Source organism: Triticum aestivum, chromosome 2A (assembly GCF_018294505.1).
Source record: "Triticum aestivum cultivar Chinese Spring chromosome 2A, IWGSC CS RefSeq v2.1, whole genome shotgun sequence".
NCBI classification, from domain to species: domain Eukaryota; kingdom Viridiplantae; phylum Streptophyta; class Magnoliopsida; order Poales; family Poaceae; genus Triticum; species Triticum aestivum.
In genome coordinates, this window is record NC_057797.1 from 26306152 (window position 1) to 26318018 (window position 11867).

Genomic DNA, 11867 nt, shown 5'->3' on the forward strand with positions numbered 1-11867 from the left:
TTTGAAAATTGCCCTATAGTGCCGGTTTGTGTCTTCAACCAGGACTATAGGGTAAGACTCTTTAGTGCCGGTTGGTGACACAAACCGGTACTATAGGTTAGACCTTTAGTACCGGTTTGTGTCACAAGCCGTCACTAAAGGGGCTCGTGGGGCCCTGGCCTGACGCCAGCCTGCCACCACCCCTTTAGTACCGGTTCGTGGCACGAACCGGTACTAAAGGTTCATTAGGTTCATTATGAACCGGCACTAATGCATAGCCATTCGAGCCGGCACTAATGGTCACATTAGTGCCAGTTTTTTTACAAACCGGCACTAATGTGCTTCACGTTTGACCCTTTTTCTACTAGTGAACGTATCATGTCATGAGTTATGTCTGATTAACTAATTACAAGGTTTTTGTCAAGCTTCTATTTATTCTTAGCCATCAGGTCTTCTCTAAACATACTACATAGAGACTAAAGTACAACATCATAATTCTGCGGGTTGCATTGCATGTTAATTTCAGTTAGTTATGACATTTGTTATGAATTCTGGGATTGCAAATTTCTGTCTACAATTTTCTGGAGGGGCCTGTGTAGCATGCCATATATATTGATGCTTTACTTCTATGCTGCACCGTATCAGGCATTTATGTCTGATTAACTAATTACAAAAAGGTGTAATGACTTATATCTGAAAATTCTTCTTGAAGAATATATTTGTAAAAGTGTGCATGTGTTAGGAGATCTACACTGCAACTCGAATCTGTAGCTTCAGTTCTTAATTTGTTATGCATGAACTGTAATAATGAGGCAACCTTAGTTGATGTTTTTCTGTACTAATAGGCTACTTGGTACTTTGTTTAGCTCTACACATGGAAATATTGGCATGTCATATCTCCGACATATCAGTGAAATCAAGCTACTGTTTGTTACGCCATAGGGGGTAGCATCTAGGTATGCCTCGTAGTATAATGTACAATATGTGTTTCACGAGTCACGACATAGGCTGGGGCTTCCTTGAGCACAATATCCGCCACCTTCCTCAAATGCTTTCCCAGTTAATATGAGGCACCGCAAACTATTAATTTTCATTATATACTCAGCATGATTCCTAATAGGTGAACTGTTGAGTGATTTAATTGCTTTTTTCTCCTGTAGTCTGAAAATTGTGATTATGAAGCTGGTAGTGCCAGGATGAATCTCAACTTTTGGAAGCTGGTCAAGCCCACTGAAAATGTCAAGTCGTGCATCAAGGTGTTCTCTTACAAAGAATTCCGAGGGGAGCTCGGGGAGGTTGTCTTCCTCAAGTTCTTCTTCCGGAGCGCGAGGGTGCTGAGGACCGTGTCCGTCTCCATGGCTAATCCAAGCTTCATGTCATTCTCAATGGATGAGGCGACTCATAAAGCACAGCAAGCTTCTAACAAGATGGCCAGTAGTTCCTGCAAAATGGTGCTTCTCGGGGGCACAGGTCCTGAAGGAGGCATGCCCTGGAGCTTCAAGACATGTACCGATTACTCTGTTGAGGACCCTTTCTCCGTGGTGCAGATTTGCCACAAAGCTTAATATTCGTGGAGCAATGGAAGTTTTTCGGATGTCAACTGTGAAGCATGTCCGATATTTGCTTCTTCTGCTACCTGTATCCTGACTTTGGTGGTATTGTAAATTATTATGGGAAGCGTAGAACCCTTTGCTCGGGCCGCATTACATTATATAGAATACATGCCGTGGCTTACAAGGTTTAGATCGATACTAGATCGATCGGTTACAGAAGAAAGATAGGGAGAGGTTGAAACAGAAGAAGAGATATGATATGTTTACAATTTAAACAGAGTTCTATCTCTATACAACAACTAATTCTAACACCCCCCTCAATCTAAACCTCATGAAGCTTTGCCAAGGTTGAGATTGTATTTGAACTCATCTAACCTTCTCATGGTGAGTGGTTTTGTGAAGCCATCAGCAAGTTGGTCTCTCGTAGGTATGAACCGAATGTCAATTAGCTTTCAAGCTACCCTTTCTCTGACAAAGTGAAAATTAACTTCAATGTGTTTGGTACATGCATGGAAAACAGGATTAGCTGAGAGGTAGGTGGCACCAATGTTATCACATCATAACCTAGCAGCTTGTGGAGCCTTAATCCCAAGCTCATAAAGTAAAGTTTGTATCCACATTACTTCAGCTGTTGCATTTGCCAATGCTTTGTACTCCACCTCAGTACTTGACCTTGAAACTGTAGCCTATTTTCTTGCACTCCATGATACAAGGTTTGTTCCCAGAAACACAGCAAAACCACCTGTGGACCTTCTGTCATCAGCACAACCTGCCCAGTCTACATCAGAATATGCAGTAACAAGCATGCATGAAGACCTGGTAATATGAAGCCCAAGTCCCTCTGAAAACTTAAGATACCTCAAAATTCTCTTGACTGCAGTCCAATGAGTAGTTCTAGGTGCATGTAAATATTGACATACTTTGTTCACAGAATAAGAAATATCAGGACGTGTAAGAGTCAAATATTGTAAAGCACCTACAACACTCCTGTAATTTGTTGCATCCTCTGGTCCAAGTACTTCTCCACTTTCAACTGTAAGTTTTTCTGAGGTTGAGATTGGTGTACTCACATGTTTACAATGTTTCGATCCCACTCTCTTGGGAATATCAGTTGTATATTTGTCATGTGTGAGAAGTATGCCATCCTTTACCTGTTTAACCTCTATACCAAGGAAGTAGTGAAGATCACCTAGATCCTTAAGAGCAAACTCCAGTTTCAGATCCTTAAGCAGACAAGTAGTGGCATCTGAGCTTGAACTAGCAACAATTATATCATCAACATAAACAAGCACAAATATGGTGATATTGCCTTTATTGTAAAAGAACAAAGAGGTATCTGCTTTAGATGGTATAAACCCAAGTTGTTGTAACTGCATGCTTAATCTTGAGTACTAAGCTCTAGGAGACTGTTTCAAACCATATAAAGCTTTATCCAACTTAAAGACATAATGTGGTGTGCTTTGGTTCTCATATCCCGGTAGTTGTCGCATGAACACTTCTTCCTCAAGAACACCATGAAGAAACGCGTTCTCAACATCTAGCTGTCTTAGACTCCAACCTCTGGAAATAGCAATAGACAACACAAGCCGAATAGTAGCTTCCTTAACAACAGGGCTAAAGGTATCTTCATAATCAATACCAAATCTTTGTTTAATCCATTTAGCAACTAATCTAGCCTTGTACCTGTCTATACTTCCATCATATTTTCTCTTGATCTTGTATACCCATTTACAATCTATAACATTATTTCCCTTCCTTGGTGGTACTAAATGCCAAGTTTTGTTTTTCATGAGTGCATTGTATTAGCTATCCATAGCCTCCTTCCACTCTTTATGATTAAGAGCATCGTGCAAATGAGTTGGTTCACCACAACTACTAAGAAAAGCTCGTTTGACCCCGTCGTACCTTACAGTGCCATTGGTATATTCCTTTGCCTTGATAATACCTGACTGAGATCGAGTATGACGACGAGGAGCTACTGGCGAGGTTTGCACAGAAGATCCCGATGTAGCAATAGCTGTTGGTTGCGCCACAGAAGATCCTGCAGGATCAGTTGCAGCTGAGACAGCTGCAGGTTCCTGATCCAGCTCTCGATCTAAGGAGGATGGTGACCCAGATGCGCTAGGCGTCCCGCTGTCGGCTCCTGGGTCAGCCCATGGGCTGGTGGCACGCGGTGATTCGCCCCCGTCCGCGCCTGGAGAGATGGGCTCAGCGGCGGGCCCTGCTGCGCGAGGGCTGACGGCCACCAGCGCCTCTGAACTAGTGGGCTACACACGGTCGGGCCGGTCAGCCACCCGAGCGCGATTGGCTGCTTGCGGGCGACCGTGATCGTCCTCGGGTCACGCGTCGATGGAGACAGCCGAGCTGGCGCGGGGATCTGCCTCGGATCGAACACCGCTGCCACCTGAATCTATATGGGATCCGGCGCCTCTTCTGTCTTTTTCTGCACACATAAAATCATGAACTGAATCTGCGCAAATATCTCTAGAATCCAAATTTTCTATGGAATTCTTCACAGGATCAGCTTGATATAATTCACCCCTGTGATCTGGAAGAAGTGCTATTTCAGCACGGAGGAGAGCTCCCGCATTTGGGTGAAGTTTGGCAAACGGAAAAAGAGTTTCATCAAAGACAACGTCTTGAGAGATATAGATACGGCCAGTTGCAATCTCTAAGCATTTGTACCCTTTGTGAAGATTACTATAGCCATGAAAAACACATTCGGTAGATCGAAACTCGAGCTTGTGGCGATTATGTGGACGTAAATTTGGGTAGCAAGCACACCCAATTTTTTAAGAGAATTGTAATCATGCGTTTGATTATATAACCGCTCTAATGGAGTAGAATTTCCAATGACCTTACTAGGAAGGCGATTGATAAGATAAGTTGTTGCAATGAATGCTTCATTCCAATATTTGAGAGGCATCGAGGCATGTGCAAGTAGGGAAAGGCCAACTTCAACAATGTGGCGATGTTTTCTCTCGGTAGAGCCGTTTTGCTAGTGAGCATGAGGACAAGAGACATGATGTTCAATGCCTATGCTAAAGAAGAAAGAGTTGAGCTTCTCATACTCCCCTCCCCAGTCACTCTGGACTGCTAGAATTTTCCTGTTAAAATGTCTTTCAACAAGTTTTTGGAATTCTTGAAACACAGAAAAACTTTAGATTTGTGTTTTAACAAGTAAATCCAAGTAAACTTGCTATAATCATCAATGAAACTGACATAATATTATTTTCTTCCAAAGGAATCTCTAGCATGACCCCATACATCACAGAAAATAAGCTCTAAAGGAGCATGAGACACGTTGTTTGACCTAGGACAAGGGAGTTGATGACTCTTAGCACACTGACATGCTTCACAAATAGACTCACTGGATTGACTATGTGACAATGGCAAATTGTCTTTATTAACTACTTGCTTGACTATGATTGATGATAGGTGTCCTAATCTTTGATGCCACCGTGCCAAAGAGGGCTTGATGACAGAATAAGCACGGCCACACTTGTGGTTGGAAACTTTGAATGAGATGGGGTAGAGCCCTCCAATGAATCTACCGTGATGAAGAAGTTCCCTCGTTGCCCGGTCCTTTATAAAAAAAGTAACGAGGCTGAGTTTCAAAGAAAACATTATTATTGGTGCTTAGACGAGACATAGATGCAAGGTTTTTATCTGCTTGTGGAACATGGACGACATCATTTAAGACAAGATCACGTTTAAGGGTAGGGGAATTAATAAAAGCTTGACCGATGTGTCGAATATCCATACCTCCACCACTTGCAGTATGAATCTGATAATTGCCAAGGTATTTCTCCCGGAGAGCGGGTTGCTCTAGTTCACCAGTAACGTGCTCGGTTGCACCAGAGTCAACGTACCACACACCATCGCCCCTTGCTCGCGCATAGCTGCAGCAACAAGACGGCAGTCGGGGACAATATCTTCATCATACCGGTGCCAGCAATCCATGACTTCATGGCCTGCCTTTTTGCAGAGTTGACACTGAGGACGCCCCCGGGAGGAGGACGGGCGACGGCCAGAGTTGTTGTTGAAGCCGCCGCTTGAGGGTTTGTTGGTGTAGTTGCTGGAAGTGTTGTAGCCGTCGCCGCCAGAGCTGTTGTAGCCGCCATCTCCCTGGAAGTTGCCACGCCCGCGCCCAGCGGTGCAAGACTGCCCCTGGTGACCGTGCCCACGGCCGCGACCACGAGATACAATGTTGGCAGAAGTTTGGTGGAGGTTGGTGCGGTGAAGAAGGCTGAGGCGGGCATCAAAAATTAGGAACTAGCTGTAGAGCTCCTAAACCGTGATTGGTTCCACCCGAGCAGTGAGCACCGAGACGACATGGTTGTACTCCATATCTAGCCAGGCTTGAATTTTGGAGACGATCTCCGGATCGGAGAGCACAGCGGCAGTACATGCAACTTCATCTGTGAGACTTTTAATTTTGCCAAGGTACTCGGTCATGGTCATATTACCTTTCTGAAGATCGGTCAGCTCGATGCGGGTCTTGATAGCTTGAGCTTGACTCTAAGCAGCAAACATGGCGTGAATTGCACGCCAAACTTTGGCCGACGTCTGTAACGTGGCGACCTGTGCAAGGATATCGCGGGAAAGAGAGCCCATAAAAAATCCCTGAAGTTGCTGCTGTTGTGCATACCAGAGGGTCCTTGCAAAGTTGGCGACTTGCTCTTCTTTGCCATCCTTGGCGATGGTGAGGGTGGACGGCGGTGCCGGGATCTTCTCGTCGAGGTGATGCTCCATCTGTGCTCCTTTGATCTGCGGTAGCATGACGGCCTTCCAGGGAAGAAAGTTCCCCCTTGTCAGCTTCTCCTGCGGTGGTGGTCCAAGTGATGCGGTGGTGGTGGTGGAAGAGGAGGCGAAGGTGGAGGAGGAGGTGGTGGAAAGTGCACCCATGGTGCTGGGCATCATGGTGGCGGAGGTGGTAGACATACTCTCGATGGAGGAAGGTAGCTAGATGTGTTCTTGTTGAGGAAGAGGCTCTGTTACCATGTAAATTATTGTGGGAAGCGTAGAACCCTTTGCTCGGGCCGCATTACATTATATAGGATACATGCCGTGGCTTACAAGGTTTAGATCGATACAAGATTGATCGGTTACAGAAGAAAGATCGGGAGAGGTTGAAACAAAAGAAGAGATAGAATAGGTTTTTAAACAGAGTTCTATCTCTATACAACAACCAATTCTAACAGGTATTACTCCTATATTTCAGACTTTGTGTTAAATTCGTGGTCCAATGTTTGGTGGGAAAATCAGAAATACTATGCACTGACGATAGTTTGCTTGCTGTGTAACCTGTATCATCAGTGTCCCACAGTATATGCTGCTTGCAACATTTTGAGTGCAGCATCAACATGTTTCAGCTGCCTTTTGTGCATCCTGGTGTCCTGATTGTCATGTAGATCAATTATCAACAAAACATTCCAATTGTCTTTAGGCATACATTGTTATGATCAGATATATGCCTTTGAACTTCATCGCAAAATATCTTTGATCAATATGGCTTAAAACACGAGGAGGTACCATGTCATTTTAGACATTTTGCCTGCATATCTCATTGAGCTTGTCAATCTAATTAGATTATAGCAGTTCTTACATCTTTTATAGTTCGATTTTAATTTCTTTGATCTATGATTTTACATTGCATTGTTTCTTATAAATATATTGTTACCTATGGCAAAGAAGAAGCGGACCGATGTGATGTGTAATTTTATTTTGGCCTTAAGGATCCATTACTTTGCATATGAATCCTTTAGTTGTGTGCATATATGCTTTGCTAGCAGGACTAGACTGAATCAGATGATCTTATTTTGCTCCTTCCTATCTCCAACAACTAGATTAATGCTCGATTTTACAACAAAAGTAACCTGATTTTACAGCAAGTAGTCAGCTGCTGCTTGATTTTATTATAAAGATTGATTTAACAAGGCATTGAAAACATTCAGTTTAGGCTAAGAAACTTGTGAAGATCTCTCTAATTGATTATTTTTTTCTTGGTTCGATAAATACTTGGCTGCAAAATTTGCAATATTCTTGCCTGGCTCCCTCCTTCGGACATAGCCTCTTTGGCCTTCTGCCTTATGCATCCATATAGAACATTCCTCTTGTGCTCCTCCCGCCCATCACCTCTCCGCATCTTCCCTTCTCATCTCGACCCACATCCAGGCCGATCCCCATGCTCTCCCAAACCGCTTCCACCTAACCCTAGCCTCTAGCCGCGACCGCCCTGGGCCGCGGCCGCCGCCATCTGCCGCCTCCGCTGCCGCCGCCGCTACCCCCTCCCGCCGTGCCACCGCACCCTCTCCCCGCAGCCGCGCCGTCCCTCAACCAGCCACCGCGCCACCTCTTCTGCCGCACCGCCGCCAACCCTACCCAACCCTAGCCGCCGCTACTCCTCTAGCCACCGCCGCTCCTCCTCCTCACCGCGCCGCCATGTCTTCTAACGCCTTCACCTACTCCAACCCTTTCGCCGAGCCGGACCCTGCCAACATTCGCGACATCAACATCCATGAACGCGCCCCGTTTGTCCTCGATGCCACTGACTCCATGTACTTCACGTGGAAGACGTACTTTTCGCTCCACTTCCGCGAGAACAATCTCGTGGATCATGTTGACGGCACCGTCGACTCCCACGCTTTGGTGGGCGACTCCGAGTGGACCGCGATCGACGCTACGCTCATCAGGTGGTTCTTCACCACCATCTCCAAGGACCTGTTTCACACGATCGTGAGCGATGGTGATGACGCCCACGCCGTGTGGGTCAAGCTCAGCGGACTCTTCAACTGTAACACCCCAAAAATTTAACCAGGTTTTAGTCATTAAAATTTTGCCAAGAGTTTAAATTTTTTGCATGCAAGTATATCTCTGTTGATTTCAAAACTTTTCTTTTAATATTAAGAAATTTTTCCCAAGTGGATCCTTCCAAAATATATTGGACTTATTTTCCCTCTCATTTAAAAAAACATCTCTCAATCAGGAGATTTATTTATAAAATTATTTCACCCTGAGCTTTATTCATTAAATGACTTGTTTTAAAATTTGGAGCTCTTTTTGAACTACAACCATTTGATATATTTAACTAAAAATTTCACCAAGGTTTGGAGATATCATGTGATGTCTCTAAATCACTTTTGTGCAATAATATATTTCATTCATTGGATATTTTGAGTTCTACACCAAGTTTTCAAATCTGGTCCAGTGGGCAATTTTTACACTACAACCTATTTAAATATTTATTTAAAACTTCTACCAAAATTAGGGGAGGTCAGTAGGAGCATATTATTCCATTTTGTGCAAAAACCTATTTATGTTCTTTGAAAAAATTGAGTGAATCATCCTCTTTTTCATTCTGGTCCAGCCTTGTGATTTCTACTGCAACCCTATTTAATTTTGCTCCAAGGATCTTGTGTTTTCTCCTACTTGTAGACAGCCCTACCAAACCCCTAAATCCAGGAGCATGCACCCATTGGATTAATTTTGGTTCATGAAATAATGTCATTTATTTCCTGTCCAGAATTGTAGTTTTGCAAAACTTGCACTAACAAGTTTGTGCTTTTCACAAACTAACCTCACCACTCTCTCTTGCATCTAAGGAGACCCTGATCTGGAGGATTTGGCCACCCCAAGAAGAGCCTAGGTGCCTGTGGCATTTTGTCAAACACCTGGAGAGCATAGCCAGATTTGGCATGGATTCAAGTTTACACTATGAACTTGGTCACCTGACCTAACAACAATGCCCATTCACCCTCTATCTAACCCTAACCTAGCCCTGTTTCTTCCCAGCCTCAACCGCAACCTCTAGCATGCTCTGGCATTACGTCGAGCACGTCCCGTGCACGCCTGGAGTGCGAGCAGAGCGTGCGTTTGGCACGCGTTTTGCACGTGTCGCGCCCGAGCCGACGCGTCGCGCCCCTGGCCTTGTCTCCACTGCAGAGCCGCGCCACGCACGTCCCTCCTCACCGCAACACGCCAAGCCGCACCTCGCCACGTCCCCGACAGGCCAGGAGCTAGCCGCCACGGCCGCCGACAGCCCCTGCTCCGTTCAGCGCCGCCCAAGCCTCTTCCGCTCGCCACCTGGCCCCTGGAACAGCGCGAGCTCATCCACGAGTGTGTCCGCTAGCGCTCATCGCCGCCACGACGCCCTAGCTACAGAATGGCGGTCGCCGGCGACCTTATCCGCAGCCGCCGCGGAACCGCCTTGCCACGCTATAAAAAGGAGGCCCCGAGCTTCCTCGAGCACGCAGGCAACCTCATGCCACCCCTATGGCGCTCCCCTACCTCACATTCGACCCGGGGAGGCCTCCTTCCTCATCTCCGGCAACTCCTGCCGCCGCCACCGCCCCGGCCAATCCGGCACCTCCAGTACTTCCCCCTCTCCACTCTCTTCACCAAAAGTCCTCTCTTCCTCCCGTGAACAGATCCCCCTACTCAATTTGGTTCGGGAGCCATCGCCGCCACAAAACCACTTCGCCACCGAAGCCTCCTCCACCGCGAAGCTCGCCGCCGGCAGCTCCCTCCGCCCCTACCTACCTGTCGACCACCGGGATGACCGCCCTGGAGTGGCGGATCCATCCCCGCCCTTGGGGCCCCGCGAGGAACCGCCAGTCACCGGCGACGATCGCCGGAGCTCCGCCTCCGCTCGGGACAGAGGAAGGAGAGGGAGAAAGACTAGTCAAACCTGACTAGTGGGCCCCGTGGACCCACTGTCAGTGACCCACTCCGCCGCCACGCGTGTTAAGTGATAGCGTAAAACCCCAAGTACGTAACCCCTACTTAGGAAGCATATTCGTGGCTGAAACGTTTTCTTTTGTTTTATTTTTAAAAACAGAATTTGACCAAAATTTTGACTGGTTATATCTTTTTAAATACAACTCCAAATGAAATGATTCTTTTTCCTACCTCTCTCAAATTTCACCTAGTTTATTTTAAGATTTATTTGAAAAAATTTCAGAACAACTTTTGGTGCTGTTTTTATTTTGTGTGTTAATTCTTTTATATTGCTAAAATAGGATTTTTGAAGAGAGGAGAAATGTTTCAAGTTTTGGAGTGCACCCTGCCTTTCCACACATTGAAGGCAAGCATTCTGAACCCCGTCATAATATTTTTGTGTGTTCGATGACACGTTCGTAACATCACCTCACTTTGGAGAAACTTGTTATTTCATGTGATATGATCATATGCATGGGTGCATGTTATTGATTTCCATGCTGTTGGAAATGGACACACTTGTGATGATAATCACCCTCATGTGCCTTGCATGCATACCGGCAGGAACCCGGAAAAACCTCTGCCTTGGGTAGGCATGAGTTTGTCGCCGGTCTCCGTCGGGACGGTTATGTCTGGTATGGCATGGCAAGGTGATATGAGCGGTGACTCTGTTGGTTGAAATATATTCGTCATGCTAATCATGCAGGGAATACTTAAACCTCCTGAGTCGATCGTAGATCGAGTCTTGTGCCAGTAACCCCCATACTTGTTTCGTATTACCACTCGTCTCTACAGCAAGTAGAGTACGGTTCAGTAAGTTGTCAACCTCTTTCTAGCACACACCGTACAGAGAGGCCATGGTGGAAGATACCGGTTGTAGCTGGTAGGCAGGCCACCTGGTCCGGGGGCATGGGTGTTTCCGGTTGGGACCGAGAGGGGAGGCGACCCCTTAGAGCGCGCGATATAAATTTGATCCCATGCTACGCGAGGTTGTAGCCTCCCCACTTAGAGTTTGCTTAACAGGTGTCGTGGGTGATTCCAGACACGTGTGAGATAAGCTGGTGTGTGCAAGTTAGGTGTGTTTTCAACAAAAAGACTGTAGACGGAATTAGTCCCGATGGACTAAAGAAATCCGTTACTCGTGGGTAAAGAGTACACCCTCTGCAGAGATTAAACCTATTCGAATAGCCGTGTCCATGGTTAAGGATTACAGTCTGGGATGGGTCAAGTGTCGGTCTTAGTGTCGGTCTTCGGAGGTGAAACTGTTAACCAGAACTGGAACTACTACCTGTGACTTGTGATAATTATGATTATTATTATTGTTGGCTAACCCGTGATATTATTGTTATTATCGAGTATCTCTGGGATGGTTCTACCTCCGGGATATTCACTATGATTGTTTATTTTAAAGCCCTTTATGTGGTGTCGCTCAGACGCCCGACCGTGGCATTTCTTTTAAAGCCCTTTGTGTGGTGTCGCTCAGACGCCCGACTGTGGCATTTCTTTTAAAGTCCTTTATGTGGTGTCGCTCAGACGCCCAACTGTGGCATTTCTTTTAAAGCCCTTTATGTGGTGTCGCTCAGACGCCCGACTGTGCCATTTCTTTTAAAGCCCTTT

General features: G+C 45.9%; 1 pseudogene; it reads left to right on the forward strand.

The window, feature by feature from the left end:
* The window catches only part of LOC123184429 (uncharacterized), a 4132-nt pseudogene extending 2588 nt beyond the window's left edge, over window positions 1–1544 (forward strand).
* The last annotated feature ends 10323 nt before the right edge of the window (window positions 1545–11867 follow it).